At 36.7% G+C, this 24,602-nt stretch overlaps 1 long non-coding RNA gene across 1 annotated transcript in view; it reads left to right on the top strand.

Annotated features, from left to right (window-relative positions):
* Positions 1 to 24,602, top strand: part of LOC114468784 (uncharacterized) — a 134,280-nt gene that overhangs the window by 65,905 nt on the left and 43,773 nt on the right. The window contains exon 2 of the long non-coding RNA XR_003674676.1: positions 304 to 422. This is a non-coding gene — a long non-coding RNA (uncharacterized LOC114468784). The remainder of the gene's footprint in view (positions 1 to 303; positions 423 to 24,602) is intronic.

Genomic DNA, 24,602 nt, shown 5'->3' with positions numbered 1-24,602 from the left:
TTTTAAAAGATGGAAATAATAATTGACTCATGAATTGTTGGGTGTAGAAATGTAACTAGTAACTTTACTTATTTTAAAATGTACTTAAGTACAAGTAAAATTACCGATGGACTATAAATACACTCAAATAAAGTAACTGATATACAGTACTGTGTGTACTTGTAATCTATTACTTTCACCTCTGCTGATTAAAAACACAGTTTGATGTTTGAGTGATAAACGCTGTCCTGCTGCTACACAGGTATACGTTAGTCCAGGATTCCCTCTGGACTAAATATTCTCTCCCTCTATTAATGTTCACAGATAATTTGTGAAAAGGAAGCACGCACAGGAAGGTCAGCCAAGCATCGCATCGTAGGAGCCAAAGCAGAAATCTACAGGACTACAATTACTGGGACGGAGCGAAGGAGAGTGAGTGACAGGTAGGGAATAATTCATATCAATCACCTGCTGTATTATGGATACGTGTCTGCTGGGAGGACACAGCACGGTCACTTATCCTTCTTCTTCTTCTTCTTCTTCTTCTTCTTCTTCTTCTTCTTCTTCCTCTTCCTCTTCCTCCTCTTCCTCCTCCTCTTCCTCTTCCTCTTCCTCTTCCTCTTCCTCTTCTTCCTCTTCCTCTTCCTCTTCCTCTTCCTCTTCCTCCTCTTCCTCTTCCTCTTCTACGCCTGGTAATTGTCTTATTTTCCTGACAATAAAACATAATTAAACACAGTTTCTGAGAGAAACGAGGCTGATTTTAAGCGACTTTGACTAGTTTTAAACGTTGTCATAGTTCTCTCTCGTTAACCAGCTGTGCGTGTTTTTGACTCTTTTTTTTTTAGCGTTTTTTTTTTATGTCAGGACAATTTTTATCACAGCAGAATCACAAAAAAACACGACTTTTCTGGTCATTTATCAGAGCATAGTCGTGTGATATATCGTTTCAAAGGTAATTCAACGTAGATTACGATTTTACGCACAATTTAATTTGTTTTACTCGAGTCATGTGACTGAATTCTCGGGAACGTGGTACGTGCTATAACCTATTTTCATCACTTTTTCTTGCCATATTTTTGCTCCTTTTAATGTATTTTTGCTACATTTCTTCCATTTCTGACACTTTTACATCACATTTTAATGCCTTTCCAGACATTATTCTGCACATACTGTATAAACCCTTTCCACCTAATGTCACATATGTTGACCCATTATTGTCACTTTTAACCTTTTCACCATATTTCATGATTATTTTTTTAGTTTTTTAACCACATTCACAATGTGTTATGCCCATTATTTGTCAGTTTAAACTGATTGTTACTATTTCTTTCACCCTTTTCTACCACTTTTAAGCCCATATTAACACTTTGAACCATTTTTGCTACTTTTTTTGTCCATTTTTGTAAGTAAAAGGTTGAAAACCACTGCTCTACTAATGTAATCCTGGGTTGCTTCTGAGTCCATGTGACTCATTAGTTATTAGTCAAGCTGATCAGTGAACGTCTGACAGCAGAAACCAGACAAGGACGGACAAGCCCCCGCATGGAGGCTAACGTTGTCGCATACGCTAATCATAGCAGCTAAAGCCACAGTGATGAGGATAGGATATTTTTTTATTTTTGAACGTATGAATTAGTTTTCAGTGGGAAACACTGTCTGCTACAGAGAAATGAAGATTGATTATTCGGACTTGACGTCTCTTTTACCAAACGCAGGCAGAACGGAGGCCTTTGAGGAATCAGGGATCACTCGCTGCTCATTTTCTTCATCTGACCTTGTAGCGCCAACACATCAAAGGCTGTCAGTCAAAGCGTCTCGGCAACCGTCTTTGTTTCCTGGCGCTTGTCGTTCTCCAGAGGAGTGGGAATCCAGTGATTGGACGCTCCTGGGCAGAATGCTCCACTGTCCTCCTTTTCTATTGAATTGTGGAACCGCCTCCGGCTAAGGTGGAAGGAAGGTGAGAAAACCAAACCCACTTTAAAAGTTTGGGGGACTTTCCTAAAGAAGTGTGAGGCAGGCGTACGGATGATGGAATAACTCCTAATCACCAGTTTAACATCGTGACCTTTAGGTGACTTTTCTGTCCGACTTGGAAATAAATTCTCCTGCTTTTTCCCGCGTGAGGAATTACAGTCGGTAATTATTCCTCAGCGCTGTCTGTTCCTGTGCTTTAGATTAAAAAGATCTTACATGTTCTCCATTTTTTCTTTCTGATTATTTATACATTCCTGTACACATGGCTCCACCTTTATTTTGAAATTATGTCATTTTGTGTGTATTTTTGGAGTCATTGTCTGTGTATATTTATATATTTTCCAGTAATTCATTTTTTGTATACTTGTTTGTCATGTTTTTGTAATTTTTGAAATTTTTTACATTGATAAGGTTATTTTTTTGTATATTTTGTGTGTTTTTGGTGTAAAATTGTCGTTAAATGTATTGATTGTTGTTGTTTTGTGTGTTTCAGAGTCATTTTTCTGTATTATTTTTTATTTGCAGTCATCTTTTGTTGTCCTTTTTGAATTTGTCATTTTTAAGTTTTTGTGTACATTACAGTCATTCTGTGTGTATTTTTGGATATTTTCCAGTAATTAGTTTTTTGTATATTTGTGGTTGTCTCATGTGTTTTTGTGGTTAAAAAATACATATAATGAAAATAAATATCTTCAGTTTTGGTTGTTTTTTTATGTTTTGTGTAATTTTGGTGTATTTTTGTACATTTGTACGGTTATCTTTTTTGTATATTTCTGGTTGTTTTGTGTGTTTTTGGTGAAAAATTGTCATTTAATGTATTGATTGTGGTTGTTTTGTGTGATTTTAGTGTTCTTTTGTGTGTTTCAGAGTCATTTTTCTTGTTGTTTTGTTTTAATTTTCAGTAATTCATTTGTAGTCATCTTGTGGGTTTTTTGTTGTCCTTTTTGAATATTTTTCTGTAATTTCGTGTGTTTGTTGTAATTTTGTGTGTTTTTGTGTACATTTTTTAAGTCATTCTGTGTGTATTTTTGTATATTTTCCAGTAATTACAAATGAGTTTTAGCCTACCAAATGATTTAAATTTAAATAATTAACTCGTCTTGTTTTCACGTCTTTATCTAAAGTGGTCAAATTTCTAATGAAAATTCATATATCAAATATTAGTTAAATAATTTAAAACATATACATAATTAGATAATGTTTACACTACTACTACATTTATATATAACACATTATTCTTTTTTTATGATAATTTATCACAAAATTAGTTCTTACAAAAGTTTTGATACAAATTTGTGTAATATTTATATCACATTGTTCCGCCCCTTTACCCTCTGACCCTGCTCAGCTAACACCGCTACGTGCTAAGCTAACCCAAGCATATGGGATCGGTCTGCGGTGTGGAGTTCTTTCATCGTCTTAAAGAAAGTTTTAAAATGTATTGTGTCACCAAAGAAGATCTTAAAGGGGACATATCATGTTAAATCCACTTTTTTAGCCCTTAAATGCATTTTGTTGTATATTTAGTGCTTAGAAGTACAGAAAAGTTCAAATTAGTCTCTTCAGGTGCTCCGTAGATATCTTTATATTCTGTTTTGCTCATATTTTTCAATCTGTTTTGATTTTTCTATTCTCTATTACGTTTTTTGAACAATAACATCACAGTATTTGCAGCAGAACTGCCAAATTAGTACATCAACTCCAGGCCCAACACTTCGAGCAATCCGCCATTTTTATTTCTGGCTTTTATTTTGTAGTCCAAGCTCCAGGATGCAGAAGTTACGAGAGGATAAGTCAAAATGTTGGGTTGTTGGATGTAGTAACCCACACACTTCATTACACCGTCTCCCAGCATCAGAACCTTTTCAAAGTGTCTGGTTGAGTTTTATTTTTTATAGAAATGTACCACATCTGTGGGTAAGGTCATTTTAGTGTGTGTGAAGCACTTCAATGATGACTGCTTCATCAACCTCCACCAGTATAAAGAAGGATTTACAGAAAGACTTTGTCTGGTTGAGGGTTCAATTCCTTCTATCTTTGGAGACGATGAACAGAGCACTTCGGTAAGCTGTAAATAACGCTAAAAAGTGTGATGATAAGACGTCCCTGTCATTGTTTTGTTAGCATTAGCATTAGCACCGTCTTCATATGTTAGCGCTGTGTGCTCGTTTTAGATCCTTGATGATATGGCCTACGTGATTTAATTTAAGTCTAAAGTTTTCATTAGTCATTAGTTAGTGTTTTTGTCTCCCAAAAGACTGAATCAAAATGCATTTCGTGACGTTAGCTTGGCGCTAGCGTTAGCTCGGTGCTTGTGTTAGCTCACTTGTTAGGGTTCTGCAGGTTCATCATCTTCATTTTCATCTCGCTCCACTGGGTCAGACTCTGGCTGGAACATGTAAGGCTGGATGGACAAGTCTAACGTTGTTGACATTGTGTAAATAACCTCTGAATAAACATTTTCTGCGCCGCTAAATAATCGTATCTCTTCTATCAAACTACAAAAATGGCCGAACAGGGTGGAGTTGAACCGAGTGTCACCTCTGCAACCTGGAGAGGGGGCGGGGTATGAAGTGTCTCATTTGCATTTTAAGAGACAGCACCAAAACGAGTTGCTCTCAGAAGCACATCAGAAAGGGGTAGAAAAGGGGTGGAGCTATAATAATGAGGAATTCAGACCCAAGCATTGCAGTTCAGCTTTATATAGACCACAACTGTATGATTTATATGTAAAAAGGAAGGATTTAAAACCATCATGTCTCCTTCAGACTCGATTAAATAAAATATAATTAGAGATTTTGTAACTCATTAATCTTAATTAGTCTAAATGAATCGCATAATAATATTTGACAATATATTCCCTATTTTTATTCCAGGCTACTGAACTCAAAATTTTAATCTCCTGACATGTTTTTGACTGTCAACTGCCAGTCTTCCTCAGAGGTGATATGCCTTGATGTGCCTATGTTGTGAACATCAAAGCCACAGCTGGCGTGTGACCCGTTAGTGGGGTCTGACTCTGTGACTCAGACACGTGGACGTTTGGGTCCAAAGATTCTCCACAGAGCCGTGTTTGTGTTGGTCACTGAAACCCCGCCTCAGATGTCCGCGTAATCCGTTGGCCGTGGGAATTTTCCCCGATGGCGCTCGGTCCAGAGTCAGTCAGCGGCGTCTGGCCGAGCGACTCCGACACCCCTCAGCAGTAGATCAAACATGGGGGAGGGGCCTCTCTGGGCATGGCTCGGTTTCACATGAGCAGATCAAGGCCAGCGCAGTGTTTTCATTCCAGTTGAAATGGAAATGTCACATGGTTTCAAAGAGATTGTGTTGTTTTATTCATGTGTAATACCCTTTAAGTGTTGACTGGACCTGGGACTGCTCCAATACGCAGCTACGATAAGGATACAAAAAAAAAAAAATGTAGCGATACTGCACGGATGAGACGTTGGTGGGAAGTTTTTCTAAAAAAAAAAAAACAATATTTCACATTTGAATCTTTTATCTCATCAGAATGTGGATGTCTAACTCTTATCTAGTAATTACTTTACTGATTGGCTCATTCAACATCAAGTCCCGCCTCTTTTACACAAACATGTCCCTACCTTAAAATTATCTTATAGTTCTGCTATAAATGTATTGATAAATAATTGAATAATTAAATCAATAAATAAGGTGTGGTTGAAAAAAGAAGTTTAATACTGATGCAAACAATAAACTGAAACGATTCCAAACAACTTTTTAAGACTTCAGTGATTTTCCACTGTTTCTACAAATGTGTCCTAAAACCTTCTAAATGTCCTTATTAGTAGATCTATGTCTAATAAAACACATTATTATGCACCATATTCATTTTATTTCCTTTTAAAAATAGGTCTACTTTACAGTTAGTTTGTGTTTCTTCATCTTGAAATCACGTGATTGATGATGTCACACGGCCCCACTGCCTGTAAACATCCCTTTCTATTAAAGTGAAACATTCAGCCTGATTTATAGATTATTTAGTAACTTTTTCAGTCAAAATAACAATTTGTGCTGCTTTTAGTTGCTCTAAATGATCAGGAAGAGTTGAAGATGTCGATGTAAATCTCTTTTGTTTACAGATAAAACCGTTAAATGACTTCCCTAAAGTCCTTAAATTCTCACGGTTTGTGTGTCTTCAACAGTCTGTGATTTACTCGCTAACTTCAGCCACCACAGCGTGTCAGCGTACTGTTTAAGAGAGAGTAAAGGTATCTTAGCAGAGCTCTTCTTCTCTGCTTCATTGTCTACTACCAAACCTCAGAGTTGGAACTGTCTCTGTTTTTATTCTTTTTCTGTAACAAAATAAATTTACATCGACATGTTTAACTTCTCCTGGTTTTTTAGAGCAACTAAAAGCAGCACAAGTTGTTATTTTGACTGAAAAATCTACTAAATGATGTAAAAATCAGGCTGAATGTTTCACTCCAATAGAAAACAATGGATGTTTACAGGCAGTGGGGACGTGTGACATCATCAGTCACATGATTTCAAGATGGAGGAACACAGGCTCTAAAACTGTAAATTAGTCCTATTTTTAAAAGGTTAATAAATTAATATGGTGCATAATAATGTGTTTTATATTAGACATAGATCTACTAATAAGGACATTTAAAACATTTTTGGTTTGTTTTGTTTTTGTTTTCTGCAGTGTAAATAACTGGTTTCTACAGCTAAAATAATTGATCAGTTTATCTTGATCATTTGTTCTGAAAGACGGCAGCAGTTACACAACAAGGATCAAACCATTGTGAGGCAGAGGATGGGGGGATGTAATATTTTTAAAAGTTATTATTATGATTACTTTATGCATTGGTTATATTATTAACTTTAAAGATCAGCTGTGCATTCATCTTAATCCATAATTCAGCTTTTTTTGAGGTTAGTGTGTATGTGCGTGTTTTGTCTCGACACTTATAATTTGATGATTTTGCAGCAGATATGGTCATACTTTATTGTTGAACCCTTCAAAGTAGCACATGCACTCCGCTCTGAGCTCACCTGGTTGTGTTTGTCGAGGCTAACTTTGTTTTAACTATGTTTATTCGTCCTCTTTCCAACACCTTCCAAAGCAAATGAGGAGAAATGTGCTGCAGACTTATTAACGCTCCCACAAACACCTTCTGTATCTGTGTGAACGTAGAGTAACGGCACCAAGAGGCTTCTACAGAATCTAACTTTTAGGTTTTAATTCACTTCTAATGACTGTTCAATATTTAAAACACTCACTCCATCCGGCTGTAGACTTATCCTACGGGGGTCATAGAGGGCTGCAGTCCTGCAGGTTTTTAGGTTTTTAGTCCTGATAGTTTTTACAGTCATTTTGTGTCTATTTTTGGTGCCGTTTTGCTTATTTCAGCCATTTTTGTGTTTGTTTGCACAATACATTTATGTATTTTTGCTGTTGTGTTTATTTTTCTGTCATTTTTTGTGTGTTTATGGAAATTTAGTTATGATTTTGTATGTTTTGTAGTTTTTTCTATGTTGTTGTTGTTGTCGTGTTTATTATTGTTAGTTTCAGTCATTTTTTAATTGTTTTCCTTTAATTTTGTTGTAATTTTCTGTATATTTTAGGGAGTCATTCTGTGTGTATATTAGTCTATTTTCCAGTCATTTGTTTTTTGTGGTTGTCTTGAGTGTTTTTTTGTGATTAAAAAATAAAATAAAAAGTCTTTTTCTAATTTTTTCCTTTAGTTTAGTTTGTTTTTTGTCATTTTGTGTATTCTGGGGTTCTTTTTGTATATTTTCTAATCATTTTTTTTGTATATTTGTGATTGTCTTGTGTGTTTTTTGGAGTAAAATTGTAAATTTATTTCTTTTATTCTTTATCAAATAAGTTTTTCCAACCAAGTATTTTAAGCATATTTAAATCAACAATTCACCTTGTTTGCACGTCTTTATCCTAACTTTTTATGTTTAGTGACAGTTTTTTAAATTCTTTGTGTGGTTTTGCTTGTTTGTGTTTATTTTTTGTAGTTTTTCGGAGGATTTATTTTAATTTGCCATTTTGTTTTATGTTTTTGGAGTCATTTTATGTTTTTGTTGTAGTTCTGTGTGTGTTTGTTGTAGTTTTCTGTGTGTTTGTTGTAGTTTTGTGTGTGTTTGTTGTAATTCTGTGTGTGTTTGTTGTAGTTTTGTGTGTGTTTGTTGTAGTTTTCTGTGTGTGTTTGTTGTAGTTTTCTGTGTGTTTGTTGTAGTTTTCTGTGTGTGTTTGTTGTAGTTTTGTGTTTGTTGTAATTCTGTGTGTTTGTTATAGTTTTGTGTTTGTTGTAGTTCTGTGTTTTTGTCGTTTTGTGTGTTTTTGTTGTAGTTTTGTGTTTGTTGTAATTCTGTGTGTGTTTGTTGTAGTTTTGTGTTTGTTGTAGTTCTGTGTTTTTGTCGTTTTGTGTGTTTTTGTTGTAGTTTTGTGTTTGTTGTAATTCTGTGTGTTTGTTATAGTTTTGTGTTTGTTGTAGTTCTGTGTTTTTGTCGTTTTGTGTGTTTTTGTTGTAGTTTTGTGTTTGTTGTAATTCTGTGTGTGTTTGTTGTAGTTCTGTGTTTTTGTTGTTTTGTGTGTGTTTGTTGTAGTTTTGTGTGTTTTTGTTGTAGTTTTGTGTGTGTTTGTTGTAGTTCTCTGTGTGTTTGTTGTAGTTTTGTGTGTGTTTGTTGTAGTTCTCTGTGTGTTTGTTGTAATTTTGTGTGTGTTTGTTGTAGTTATGTGTGTTTTTGTCGTTTTGTGTGTTTGTTGTAGTTTTGTGTTTTTGTTGAAGTTTTGTGTTTGTTGTAGTTTTGTGGGTGTTTGTTGTAGTTCTGTGTGTGTTTGTTGTAGTTTTGTGTGTGTTTGTTGCAGTTTCGTGTTTGTTGTAGTTTTGTGTGTGTTTGTTGTAGTTTTGTGTGTGTTTGTTGTAGTTTTGTGTGTGTTTGTTGTAGTTCTGTGTGTGTTTGTTGTAGTTCTGTGTGTGTTTGTTGTAGTTTTGTGTGTTTGTTGTAGTTCTGTGTGTTTGTTGTAGTTCTGTGTGTGTGTGTTGTAGTTGTGTGTGTGTTTGTTGTAGTTGTGTGTGTGTTTGTTGTAGTTGTGTGTGTGTTTGTTGTAGTTCTGTGTGTGTGTGTTGTAGTTCTGTGTGTGTGTGTTGTAGTTGTGTGTGTGTGTGTTGTAGTTGTGTGTTTTTGAGACAGACAGACACAGGAAAACAAGAGGAACCGTTTGTTTACGGGTCATGAATCCAAACTATAAAACTTCCAAACTAGTCTTTGTTTTGTCATGTTTGTCTTCTTTTATCCAATTAGGACTTGAACAAACTCACGTAAAAACATTGTACTTATATATTTCATGCAGTTTATACATTTTCTATTTCGCGATCAGTGACTTTTCTTTAAAGTGTTTTAATTGGACGACGTGTCAGCGTTAAACTGTTTGTACTTTGACGGTTCTTGGACTTTCACATAAGTTTAATTTCCTCATTATTGTGATCTTTCACACGTTAAACCTTCTTTTTATGGTTTCTTAAGAACATATCCTCTCCTGCTATAAACCGTTCTGCCATTATTTGAATTTGGGAGTTAATGGTTGTAACACTTTGACTTTATTTTCTAGTTTTCCTGTCAGATCCTCCACTAATAAGTTCACACTGCTTTTATTCCTCTGGTTTAAATGTTAGTTTTTGCTCTATTTTGTGTTTGTCTGTCGACTCGGAAAGAAACTGCTTTTACGTTTGAAAATGTCCTAAATTCAGTTTGAGTTTCCACGTTTCCAAACATTCTGAAATAGGGTTAATGGAGTCAAATACTGTTCATATTTTTTACATTTATATCCTTCAGATCACACATGTCAAACTCAAGGCCCAGGGGCCAAATCAGGCCCTTTAGAGCATCAAATTTGGCCCGCTCAAGAAAGAAAAAAATGATAAAAAAAAATAAAAATAAAAACAGATTTCTCACTTCCTCCAAATCCCAAAATTCTATTAAAATCCACAATATTTGTAGAACTCAGTTTTATCATTCTTATGTCACATGATCAGTCGTTTTTAATTTCAATAATAATAATAATAATTTAAAAAGGTATAATAAACGTGAAACACACTCTTTACAATCACTGTACATGTTTTTAATAAATTTAATTAAGTAAATTAATTAATATTAAGTCCACACGTGTGAAGTTTTAAACAACATTGAAGATGTTAGTGATCGTTTAAGATGAACTTCTCTTTATTTGCTGCTTACAATCAATCTTCTGCCATATTTATGCCATTCCATTTAATCATTTTACCTCCCTTATTACATTAGGTATTTTCAAAATAAAATACTTCGTATTTAAGGCAGATCCTAATTCCATCCATTGACAGACGTTAGCGATGGTAGAGGAAAACACCAACGTTCCAGGGCCTCCAGCGGGCCCATTCTGGACTCCATCTGAAAACCGAGCACATATTCAGACTCAGGGCAGTAAAACGTTCGCTGATGCTACATTTCTGACTAAAGAAAAACTTTTTTTTGGGTCGCACTTTGGACTTTACCTGAAAACCAAGCACGTATTCGGAGTGGGAGGGGCCCAGACCTTTCTGTTGATACCACGTTCTGGTCTGACTCAAGCACTTTTAAAATCGTATTGCATTTATTATTGAATACATATATATTGCGTGATTACACGTGAATGAGTGAGTCCGTGCTGCTGGGGATTGATGGACTGCAGGTTGTGCTGCAGTTACGCTGCAGAGTCATTTTGTTACATTAAATACAACATCAGGACAGAGACTTCCTGTTTTTCGCCATCAATATTTTAATTTTAAAACAGAAAAATGCTGCTTTCTCTGGTTTTTATGTTTTTTTTGTTGTATTTTGTTTTGGTTTTAAGAAAAAAACTAATCACACTGTTTTTCTGTTATTTTGACTTGGTTTTAGAATTCAATAACCAAAGAACGAAGGGTACACGGATTGTTCTCGTGCCGTTAATCCAGAGTAAACGGTGAGAATGAAACCTTGTGAATTTGCCGCTGCAGCAGCAGCCGCTCATGGAGTCCTAATAACTGGTGGGAGGCCACACCCTATTTATCTCTACGCCTTAATTAATCCAGGCTGGGAATAAGGAACGAGCACAGGCCACATCATGAAAAGCTTGATGATAACACGGCTAATACAATTACATTAGAGTGATTAAAAAAGGTTAAATAGGTGATCTGCTGCATTGATCTGGAATGCATTCAGACCTAATTTAATTGAACTGTACTATAATGCAGGAGCTAAAAAAAAAAAAGCCCTATTAGTGTTTGGTGCCTGCATGTATAACGATTAATTACTGAATAATGGGAGTGATTTATTTTCTACAGTGGCTGTGCAGAGATAGGGCTTAATTACAGCAGATAGTCTTATCTCCGCTCTATAATCCACTCTTTGGAGTCTCAGACGCACACGCCATCGATATCATCGATGCTGCTGGACACAGAAAACCATCTCTGTCACATGATTAGGGCTCGTTCAGCGTAGAACTGCATCGTGGGAAGAGCCAGGAAACTTGTTGATTTCACCCGGAATTAAAAATAACTAAAGAAGAAACATATAAATATGTATTTCCAACATCCTGGCTGTTGTATGTATTTAATTCATGTGAAAAGTTGTGTTTAAATTTCATCGATCGAACAAACCAATAAAAAGGAGCCACTAAAAAGGAGCCAATCAGGTTCATGGTATAAATAGTACTGATATATTTACTGTTACTGGATTAAAATTATACTCAAGTACAACTACAAGTAAGTCATACATAGAATACTTCAGTACAGGTAGTAGTCTAGTTTTTTTAATTTATTTTGTAGTTTGCAGTTCATTTAATAATTTAATCAAAGTAAGTTTATTGTCTCATTTTAGTGTTTTTAGGGGTCATTTAATTTGTTTTTCTTGTTGTTTTGTGGGTTTTTTTAGTCATTTTTTGTCTTTGTTTTGTATATTTCTGTCATTTTGTATTTTTGACTCTTTCATTGTGTTTTTTTCCTTTCTATTTTTTGTGTTATTTTGTAGTCCATGTGTGTTTTTAGAGACTTTTTGTGTATTTTTGCTGTTGTTTTGTTGATTTTTTTCCTCTTGATTTCTGTGTTTTGGAGACATTTTTCTCCAGTGTTTCACATCTGCTCTATATATATCTTGTACTCAAGTACAAGTAAAAGGAAGTCATACATAAAATACTCAAGTACAAAAGTAGCTAAATTAAATAATACTCAAATAAAAGTTACTTGTTACTTTCGCCCCACGTTTATTGTTGGTAATAAATCTCGGTACGGGTCCCTTACATACAGTAAATATTTCATGTAGAAAATGAAAACAATGAAAACTTAAATTATTTTCCACATCTGTATAAAATAAAAGGTTTGTAACTTTTTCTGTCAAAATGAAACAGTGTGCTGACACGCTGTGGTGGCTGAAGTTAGAGAGTATCTGACCCCAGAGATACCAAGTTTTATTGTCAGACTATTTGTTGAATCCATAAATAATAATAATAATCCATAAACCGTGACCTGTTCTCTAGCGCCACCATCAGGACTTTTACATTAGAATGAATTTATCTTTAAAAGTTTTTATCCAAACAACATTAATGATCACTAGAGTATGAATCCTATTGGTTGTGGTGATCATATGACCTTTGGTGTATTTCTGTGGTTTTTTAAAATCCTATTTTAATCATCTGTTTCACCATCTTTGGTCACTTTTAACCCATTTTATTTCTGATTAAAACAAGGATTTACATTATTAAGATGACCCACCTTGGGGTTGTGAGACACTGGGAGGGTGTCGCCAGATTTATTTATTTATTTTTTTACAAATGGGGCCCATTTTTCTAATAGTTTTGCTCCTTTTAAAGCATTTTTGCTACATTACTTTCATTTCTCATGTTACTTTTTTTTATCACGTTTTCTGACATTTTTGCCCTTTTCACCAATTTCTGTAGTTTTTAAATCTCATTTCACCACATTTTCCACCGTTTTTGGTCACTTTTAACCCATTTAATTTCTGATTAAAACAAGGATTTACATCATCATCAATCACATGATTTTAAGATCGAGGCTCTAAAACTATAACGTAGTTCCAAGGTAATAAATTGAATATGGTGCATATTAATGTGTTTTGCTGGACATTGATCTTCTAATAAGTACATTTAAAAGATTTTAGGCCTAATTTGTAAAAACAGAAGGTGTGTGTGTGTGTGCGTGCCTGCGTGCGTGCGTGCGTGTGAGAGACGGAGGCTGGGGAGTTTGTTTAAGGCGCGTCAGAGATACCGGTGTCACTTTGAGTTAACAGGCGATGCCGTACGTTCTAAACGTTCTTCTTCTGTGACTGAGGAGAAAGAAAAAAAAACACGATGTCGGAGCAACAAACCTGCTCGTGAAGCGTCATTCCCGACGCGTTGACAGCTCCATCGCAAAGTGACACATCTCCGAGAGCGAAGAGACGAGGACGACGTCTAATTAGAGCTCAGATCCAACACAAATGTTTAATGAAGAGATAATACGTCGACGCACTGACTTCACTGTCATTTGTCTTTTCGTCCAACGCAGACTTTCTCCCCTTTGCTCTTTTAAAAGTACTAACTCACTCATTGGAAGTTTGAAAAAGTTCTTTTTTAATCACCATTCCCAATGATGAAGTGCTCATTCCCGTGCTTTTTCATTTAGTTTTACTACATTAATTCATTGTAAGGTACATTAAGCTCATTTGCTGCCTTTTTGCCCTTCTCCATAAAGATTATTCCATCAAAGCGCCACCTATAGCACTTTTTATTGTTTATGGCTGCAGAAATCACGCCACAAATCTCTCATCAGGTCTTCCGGTGCGTCTCAGACACGCTCTCCAGCTCGATGCAGCTCATTTAAAAAGCCGTAAAAATCCAAATTTGTGACTTTTTATACATTAAGCAAATCAGAAAAGAAACGCAATGGGATTTTCAATGTAGTGGGGTGTAGAAATGTGTCGTTTGATACAAGAATGAACGAGAGGTGTGATTTATTTTCCTGTTTCTGTTTAATATATCTGACATAAATATGCTGGAAATGAGAGACGAACCCCCACAGACTCAAAACAAACCCCCTTTTTACTCTATTCTCTCTTTTTTTGCATTTTAATGTAAATATGTTTAAATCAGCCCTAAAACACATTATTTATGCAACCAAAACATATTCCCTGTAACTGTAACTGTGACGTTGCCATGTTGGAGTATTTCCTGTATTTTAGATGGTATTTAAATAATCAAAGGCATGTTAAAGGGTTTTAAGTTCACATTGTTGTAGCCCTGAGTCATTTTACCAGAGTTGTACGTACACCACATTATACCAGACCAAGACTTTTGAGAGAACTTCAAAATTAAAAACCATGACAAGGTCGAACAGTTTAGCTTTGTTTTTAAATTGACCGACAAAAAAAAACAAAGTCTGCAACTCTTTCAAAGCAGAAATTTCAAACCTTTAAAGCCTCAAAACATTCCTGTGAGAATTCCAATGTGACGATTGTTCAAAACAAATGAAGACCAATATTTAATAACTGTTGCATGCTAAGCCCCAGCCACTTGTAATGATATGTTTATGATACTGAGTGACATCAAATATAAAGTCAATTCTCATTATCGAAGGCTGTAAAAGTAGAAATTTATCAAAATATAGAGTTTTATTCACATTGGAGCAACTTTTGATAAGAAACAACAAAGTTAAGACACAATTTGTCATCATTACTGACTTTTTCCGCTGTGTGTTTTCTGATTCTGTGGCGTTGTTTTGGTACGTAACATACCTGACCTGTATACGAGCGGATTCAGCTCAGCCTGTAGTTTCACGTAGGCTCTTGTTATAGAGATCTGTGTTTATGTTGTGACTCACGGTAGTGGAAAAGGCCCATTTGGTGTGTGTGCTGTGAATGTGTGTTAGCTACAGTTGTAGCTTCTATAGTTTCTTAGGATTACGCAGAGGTATAGAATTCATTCTTTACAACATTTAGACCCGTGATAGTCACGGAAACTGGAGCTGCCCCCGCCGGCGGGTCCGTTGGGGCTGAAGAGGTTAAACAGTTTGGTATGGCTACATGTAGCCAATGAGAGAGCCCCATTTCTACATTTGTATTCTACAAACCAATGATGAACTCCAGCATACGTATCTGATTGTTGATGTTAAAAATATATTTTCCACAACAATTTGGAAGATATTTACAACAATAAAGGTCGTGCTCTGTGAGGGAGATTTTCTATTGTAATGCACAATAAATCTGCCCGACTGCCCCCCAGGGGATGGGTTCAATAGCAGAGGACAAATAAATGTGTGTAACAACATGTGTAACATCATATACCAATAAAGTTTGAGTTTTTTTTTTTTAATCTGGACTAAATAAAGGTAAACCCATAGATTAAGTTGTGCTTATTCCTTCAAAATAAAAGCATGGAAACATGTTGACAATGCAGCCCGCTAAAAAAAACGCTTCATCACCCAATTTTGGTGTTTCAGTGACGTCTCTGTGTTGTAACCTGGATTATCCTCCAGGATCAGACGCTTCCTGTTTGGATTACACACACACACACACACACACACACACAGAAACACACCAAGCGTGTGTGGACTCTCTGCGGTGACACTCATTGAATTGCGTGTTGACAGCTCCGCGTTAGCGATGAGACGAAGGCAAAATGAGATTTTTCAAACTTGAATATGGGCGATGACGGTATTGTTTTCTGCACATTGTCAAAGTTGACAGTGCCATTACCGTGACGACGTCCCAGCGCTCAGTTAGCTGAAATCAGCTCTGAATGCTGATTGGATTTCAAAAGACAGAAAAGGGAGCAAGGACGGACTTTCAAACTTCAAACGAAAGGTACCGGGAGCAGATTTATGATAAAGAGGAGAGCAGGAGGAAGATAACAGATGAAGACGTTTTATTCAACCTTCAGTTAACAAGAGACGAAACCAACCAGTGATTCTTTTTTTAACAAGGATTTAACAGATTTAATTTAATGAATTTCTTTTGAAACCAAAGAAAAGTGAAGAGGATGATCAAGACAAATTAGTCGTAATCTTTTAAAAAGAGCAAATTGTTTCAAACTTGGAAATGCCAACGTGTGGAGCCAGCAGGGTTGCCAGATTCAGCAGATGATTTCAAGCATTACACCATTGAAATTGTCTCCAAATGGTGGCGTTATTGAGACCAGAGCACATTGTAAAGGTCTGTCTGATCTCAGAATCAATGATGTTTGGAGTCAGACTGACGGGACTCGGACTCTTCAAACCAGGGTTCTCACCAGGAACTTTTCCCAGCATAGAGCAGGGGTGGTCCTGAAGAGCCACTATCCAGCATGTTTTAGATGTTTCCCTCCTCCAACACACCTGGTTGAAATGACCAGGATCGTTGTCAGGCTTCTGCAGAGCTTGATGATGAGTTCATCATTTCAATCAGGTGTGTTGGAAGAGGGAAACATCTAAAACATGCTGGACAATGGCTCTTGAGGACCAGGATTGGCCACCCCTGGCATAGCGAGCGCCATTAGCGTTGAAAATGTTGATATTTTGTGAAGTAAAGCTAAAGTTGGGTTTTTTTGTTGTTTTTTCCAATATTTGTTCCAGAATACTTCAAAACTAAATGTTATTTGTTGAATGGGTGAAGATGATGATGACGATGATTATGTAGAAGATGCAGACAGGCAGCATAAGGGGCAGCTAAGAGGCTTCAGAGGTCCTCGTCGTCCTTAGGTAAAGACGGGAGCATCCGAGCCAATCTCCTGTATTGAATAGACAGTGTGGCTGATGTGTGTGTTTCTGGGTTTTTAAGATTAAAAAGTGAGTGTAAACAACCCTATAAACACCTGGAAGTCCACCTCGAACAGTTGCTGAAAATGAAGCGTAGGGGGCGCCATCGCTCCGTAGGGTGACAAGAACCCTGGTTCAAACATTGAGTTTGCTCAGTGATCTAATGTGTCACACATCTGCAAACACATCTTATTCCTAGTCACAAATCTCTCTGAACACTTACTTTAGGCTCAGTATTATATCACATATTTAAATACTTAGTGTGTATTGAAATGTGCAACTCATGATACAATATGAAATATACGACCCACGGTGTTTGATCTGCTCTGAGAACGGTTCGTTCACCACACTCCTATAGACGCTCTACGCTTCCATTGGAAACTTTTTTTAGCTTCACATGTATGTTTCTAGGCTGCTGTATGAAAGTATGACACCTGAGGCAGAGGGAGAACATGCAAACCCTACGTGGAAGTGTTGACGTTTGCAGCCGAGGACAGAGAGAAGTGAAAAACAAACGAACACCTTGTTTTAAAGCTGGTCCCACCAGCGCGGCTCTCGCTGTAGACTCCTGCGACCTCGCGCTGATTGAAAAACCACCTCTTTCATCCACTCGTCTTTCATCCAAGGTCGCTCCGACTTTGAGTGGAAGTACGTCCTCCTCCCTGTTCGGAGAACAATGGAGAATATTCTGTTTGTTTTGGGGAAGGAGAGCAGCAGTGAAGTAACGTCTGTGATATCAGAACGAGGGTCGCGGAAACTGCTTCGTCAACAATACCACAGACACAGAACTGTAAGAAATACAACTGTGGTTTGTTTTATTACAAAAAGAACTTATAATCAGCCAACCAATAAAATATATACTATTTACTTAATATACTGTATAACCTATATGTCAGGAGTGAAACCTGGCTGGCACCCATAAAAACAGAACCTAACAACCATAAGCAACAATAACCATTAGCCAACTACCAAACTGTCACAGCATCACATGATATCAATGTTTCTAGGAGTTGAATCTGTGTATCATTCGTTTTTTATTATATAACAAAAACATGAAAAACGATAAACACTCATTATTTGATATTTGTTTCCAAAACCAAAATGTTTTTCAAATTCAAGCTTTTTTTCTTCCGTACAGCAAACGAAAAATGGAAAACGAACACCTTTATTCGTTTTCTCCATCACGGATTTATTAAAGTACGTGACCCAGAAGTGTACTCTCATCTGATGCTAACGGCTATGCTAACGGCAGTTCAGCATGACAACTGTGCATGAGAAACGTGTCCTTTTCACTTTAGCTGGTGTTGAACACAGAACCTCCTCACAGACATTTAGGAGGATTTAGAGACTCTTAAGTGTTGCAGAGATAAACATATCTAGGAACGTGTAACACTTCACTTCCGGGTCACGTACTTTGGTAAATCGGTGATGGAGAAAACGAATAAAGGTGTTTGTTTGGTGTTTGTGAAAAACAAGGCGTTTTCCGTTTTTTCATTTTGGTTTTGTAAACAAATCTCAAATAATGAGTGTTTTTTTTATCGTTTTCCATGTTTTTGTTACATAATGAAAAACGAATAATACACAGATTGAGTTGGCTTTGACAAACTGTAAAATACAGCAGCAATTATTCTTATTTGTTTTAAATTGAGTTGATCCATTAACACAGAAGTCATCTTGTAGTACTTCAGAACGGTCTTGGTCTCGTTTCAGACTCAAAAACATTTGTACTCAGTACGGATTTCTGCTATTCCTCAACTTTATTAATGGGACAATAAGGAGAAGAAGTTATAAATATCTTAAATAATCCACCCCGTGATGACTGCAACCTTCTCCATGTTGTGACTGAGTTAAAGGTGGAGGTGTGGCCAAAGGTGGAGGTGTGGCCAAAGGTGGAGGCTTGATTTCTGTATTATTTTGTTTTTGAACTTGTTGAGACTGGGCATTTGATGTTATTTGTTTCTGATTAATTAATTTAGAAATTTGAATGAAACCATTTGTCATTGATTGTTCTTCCGTCTTTATGAAATGGTTACGTGTTCAAACATCTGATGGATCTTATGTCTTAGTCAGAAGTCTCTCTAAACACTTACTGTACATTTACCTGATGAATAAACAGCTTGTTTTCAGATATGTAGAATATTTCTGATTTCATCAGCGTTGTGTTCAGAGACCACACTATCCGAGACCAGAATGCACCGAGACCAAGACCATAAACAATTTTTGATTTTTATTTAAAAAAAAATATATAAATAAATAAAATGATGACAAGGTTCCACAGTTAAATAACATATTAGTTTTAGTTTATTTTAAATACATTTGACGGACAAAAAAGGTGCCTGCAAAAGATTTACTAAAATATTAAAACAACTACTGATAAATTTACAATTATTCTACATATTTGAAAACAATATTTTTATGTCAGCTGAATGTACAGCAAGTGTTTAAAAGTATTTCTGCCAATAAATAACATGTCTGGTCACCTACACACCACACAGTGTTCTTTGTATTCTTTGTGGTTCGTGAAACCAAATTTCACAACCAACAAGTTAGCGGACATGTTTAGCTCCGCCTCTCTCTCCTGATTGTGTGTGTGTGTCACACACGTCACTCAGTCACAATAAGGAAGGTTGTGGTCATTATACAGGGTGGATTAAAGAATGAATAAAGGATTGTTTTATCCCGTTCTTCTCCTTGTTATTATTACATTATAAAAACGTTTAAAAATAGCAGGAATTAGTGCTGGTCTCTAACGGTCTTGAGGGAAAATCCCGAGTCCGAGACCTTTAAAATTTGGTCTCGAGACCAAGGGTGGTCTCGACTACTACAGTACTAGAATTTAGTGAAACCAATAAAGAGTTGAGACATTTTTTGTCTGTCAAATGTCTTTAAAATAAACTAAAACTAAAGAGAGAATTAACTGTTCAACCATGTCATGCTTTTTAAAATAGATTTTCGTGGTCTTATCTTAGTCTTGCCTTGGTTTAGACTCTCAAAAGTCTTTAATCTTGTTTTGGTCTAAAGCACAACTCTACCATTAACGCAGAATTACCAAAACTGGACCATCGGCAATTGTTCGTCAGTTTTAGTTTGAGCAGCTTGAACGAATAGAATTGTTGCTGAGTCATGGTTTGAAGCCAAATTGTTGTTGCTCACAGTTACTAAAAATGTGATTAAAACAATCTTTTTTTTTTTGCCATGAAATTGTAAAACGAACGACCAAATCAAGTTCTCACAAGGTTTCGTTTGCAGAAGTCTTGACATTAATCAGCGTGCGTTGCCAGATTGGCTGTTTTCCTGCCTTTACTAAACCAAAGTTGCTATACGAATGCTACGAATGCTAACGTCATCCATCATCTGTTTCATCCAGGGTTGGGGTCAATTAAATATTTCAGTTACAATTACGTTTTCAATTATCCATGTTCAATTAAAATTCAATTACAATTACAGTTACCATCATTTCTTCCAATTACAACTAAATTACAATTGTTTTTTATCCTCAGAGTCAATAACAAATACTTTCTCAATTACTGAAGTTCAATTATAATTAATCACAATTACTGAGCCTGAAATAAATAACCTAATAAAAGTTAGCCTTCCTCTTGTGTTAGCTTTCTGTTAGCATCTCTAAAAGTAAACGGGTTCTAAATCAGCTGTAAAATACACTAAAAACCAATATCTATCATCTAAATTATGTCCTATCCATTGATTACCTTGTTAGGCAAAATACGTATTTGCATATTTTCCTAATCAATTTTTATTGATTAGGAAAATATGCAAATACGTATTTTGTAATTGAAAATTGGCAAAAATCACAACCTGTATCTGGATTTGTTGACAAGTTTGTTCTTTTTACTAAATACATTGAAAGTAACAATGCAGGAAAAACAAAGCAGAGGTCACACATTGAACGGAAATGTTGTTCAATGGTACCAGTCTGAGCACTGGATTTGTGATGTCATGAACTTTGACCCCTACCAATGTTTTTACTGGTAGGTCGTACAACTTCAGTCCAATGAGGTCAAATAATCCACTTGAGATGAACTTTACATAAATGTAAACATCAAAATTGTACGATAAATATTCACAGAGACATTTTGGCTCCAAAAAAGATCAACGGCACATCCTTGACATTGTCCCTATGAGATGACGTACGTGTCATTAGTGCTGCTTTAATAGACTAGGAGGAGTTACAGGACAAATGACAATTGCCAAATACAATTATTTAAACTCAATCACAATTTAATTACAATTATGACAGCAAGAGATTTTAAAAATTACACCATAACTGCAATTAATGATCAATTACATGATTGCAATTACAATTGACCCCAACCCTGGTTTCATCGTCCTCTGAGTGACATATCTCAGTCTTTTCTCAGCGTTTCCTCCTCCTGCAGCAATAGATCAGTCAGTAAAATCCTCCAAATGGACGTTTTTCATCCTCAGTCAACGTGTGTTTAGGCCGTTCCTTTGTAAAAACGCCACTTCCTGTTTTCTTCTTCTTCTTCTGTACAACAGATCCAGAGATTTGTGGGAATCATTTCCATACAAAAGCAGGGTCTTCCCCCCAACAAGTGATGGGAATTATCCTGTGCGGCGCTCCCGGTGTTGTTGCAGGGCTTGTTCGGTGATAAGACGTGTGAACAACACTGGAGTTGTTTGGGCGCGGGGGCCGACACCGCGGCGGGTTTCATCAGCGCTCTTGTTCAGGTGATGTTTCTTCAGGCTGCCTGATTTCAGGGCTTATCTCGTTAAGAGCCCATAACACCCCCCCTACCCCCACCCCCCATCACCCAACCCCCCGCGTCAAGCCTGTCAGCAACCGGTCCCGAGCTTTCCGCCGCCGTCCTCGCCGATGGTGGAGTGACGCTAATTAAAGTCATTGATGTCTGAAATCACGCGTGTTTTGCCACAAAAGCTACGATGGCTCCCCAACCTGCCCTGTCGTGTACTTATCATGTCGTTTGTTTTGCACGTGTGTGTGTGTGTGTGTGTGTGTGTGTCACATCATGGAAGCACAGAGACACACACTCCTCAGGATATGAGGGTGTTTTTTTCCATTTCAGCAACGTTTAATAGCAGAGCTCACTGAGTCCAACTCTGATTTAATTTTTATCACTAATGGAGCGAAACCTTTCAAACAGGCTGTTTGTGAAGGATTCCTGATTTAAAATACCAAATGTAGCACAAAGTCCAATTGTGTTTGTATTCACAGCAAACAGGAAGAGAAGCGTTCACTAGAATCACCTTCACAAAGATTCTCCAACGATTCAGGATCTAAAAGTCCTCAAAGATTCCACGTCGTTGTTGTTACGTTCAATAACCTGTTATTCCTTGTTTGTCCCACTGGGAATCTGGGTTTCTTACATGTGCACATGTTTTTAAAATCAGAAAATATAACATCACAGCTACAGACATCATTTTGGGAGCTTCACAATATTAGACAGAAGGCCATATGTGGCCCCCTGGCCGCCAGTTGCCTATGTCTCCTGTAAACGTAGGTAAGAAGAGGTATACAAATAGATTAATGTATGGCATTAACTAATTACTGATAACATAGTTATTTGGGGGCTTTGGGTGATGGATGAACTGATAATTCATAGCATTTCAAAATAAAGCTTCTTGAATCCTAGATTAAATAATTTCATTTCATATCGTTTTGTATTAAAAGGTTTAACTTAGTCGACTTGTTCTTAGTATTTAGTTAGAACAATACATATATATATATATGATAATTTAAAGTTACACAAAACGCCAATAGAAACACAGATTATGAAATAAATACCCAGACGACAACATAAATACAGTTGTTTTGTGTTAATGCTCTCATTGGTCGTTATTCTAATGTTGATCATGTGACCCTCCAGATCAGATACAAATACATTTCTTTGGCTCCAGTTGCTTAGCTTCACCTAGCTTTGTACCTAGCGTCCTAGAGCGAACGATAGGATAGATTTTTCCTTACAGTTTTCCCGAATTCTTAAAAAAGAATAAAAAATAAATATATATATATAGTTTTCTGCTGCTTTGGTTCTAACATATTACTGTTAACTTCATGTCATAGATGTTATTTCTACCTCAGATGTGTAGTATTGCATACGTTTTCAATGAAAAGGTCCTAAGCTTTCGAGACTTTAGGTTGGTTCTTCTTCTGTTGCACAATTCTTCTTCACAATGTACAGTAAATGGTTAAAGCAACACTGCCCCAGCAGTTCATGTATGGTACTGCTTTCTAGATAATATCACACACAGTTCTTTTTACTTATATTACTATTTTTACAATACCCATTCAATATATATTCTGCACATTTTATTACTATTTCATATCTTTGACACAGTAAATTTAATCAATTAAATTTACTGTGATTATTAATAATAAACTCTATCACAATATATACATTTTATTGTGTTTAATTAATTAGTTCCTAGGCTAAGTTATTGCACTTCTTATATTTTCTAATGATATATGACTTTTTTTTGGTTGATGTCATGCTGAGTTTTATTTAGACATAATTGAACCTTTGCTATTATTATATTCATCTTTTTCAGTGTGAGTCTAGCATTTTGTATAGATCTATAAATCACTGCGTGTTTGTTGCGTCTCCTCTTTCTGCGTCACACATGATTTAAGCGTGTGTAGCGTGTAGTTGGTAGAGCTTCTGTGATTGGCTGACGGTGTAAACAGACGCTATCGTATCGAGGGACACCTCAGGGCTGGTTCCTACACGCCGATAATTTATTCTGTCTTTGCTCAACATTTACACAAGATGGACACATTCCATTGAACCCACCGATCAATACTGCTTTCAATTAGACGCTGGGAATCTCTCAAATTACCTCTCTGAGATGACTTGAGGGTGCGAGTCCGGCGTGGAGCGGCGTGGCCTCGCAGACGCACACGCACACGCAGCCTCAGGGTTGGAATGAATTTACTGCCTTTGATGAGAGACTTTCTCCGCTCTCACCTCCCTGTTGTTAAAGTGGCTTTCTGGGTGCTGGGTGCATGTTGTACATTTATTTATGGCCGTCGCAGCATCTGGCTGGCAGCCATGGTCCAGACACACACACACACACACACACACACCCTGCTTAAGATGCAGTGCAGCCTCCGTAGGTTCGGAGGGCCGGCTCTATCAATCTGCTCCTTCCGGCCCCCACGTTCCCCAGTGCGGTTAATCACTGCCACTAATTAGTGCTAATTACTCATCTCTGCCCAAGAGAGCAACACACACACACACACACACACACACACACACACACACACACACACACACACACACACACACACATACACACACACACACGCCTCACTGAAGGTCCTTCGTGGCCCCCCTGCTGCTTTCTGCTCCTCAGCTCTTATTGTGAAATCCCTGCTAACCTAGCGTCCATGCTAGGCTGAATGAGTCAGCACCTTTTTAGGCCGGTGTCACGTACTGAGTTTACCTCCGTACTGAGATTAGAACCCTAACCCTAACATAATCCAATAAACAAGTAAAACACGTGTCCGTTCACTTTGAAAACAAAAAAAACTAAAATGAATTCTTATTTTTTGAGCAAAAATTAATTTGAACGAAAGACAATTTTTACCGAATCATTGGCATATACTGTACCGATATATAAATGGGGCCCATTACTTTGTACGTGTTGCCGTGACTACTCCTCCGTTAGTTCTCGTTAGATCTGAATGCAGTTTTGTATGAATACTTTATGAATTAATATGATGAGATGCTCTGAGACCTTTTTTTACTCTGGGGAATCGAGTCATGTGACTGAATTCTCTGGAATGTGGTACGGCACAGAGACGTTCCGAATAGCACGTACATCAGAACTTGTTCTGTTCCCACTCGCATCATCAATTCCCTAAGAAGTAACTCTGCAGTATTTTTTGTT

The sequence above is a fragment of the Gouania willdenowi genome, chromosome 8 (assembly GCF_900634775.1).
Source record: "Gouania willdenowi chromosome 8, fGouWil2.1, whole genome shotgun sequence".
Classification (NCBI taxonomy): Eukaryota; Metazoa; Chordata; class Actinopteri; order Blenniiformes; family Gobiesocidae; genus Gouania; species Gouania willdenowi.
The sequence above is the reverse complement of the archived record's forward strand: the minus strand, read 5'-3'. Positions and strand labels throughout refer to the sequence as shown.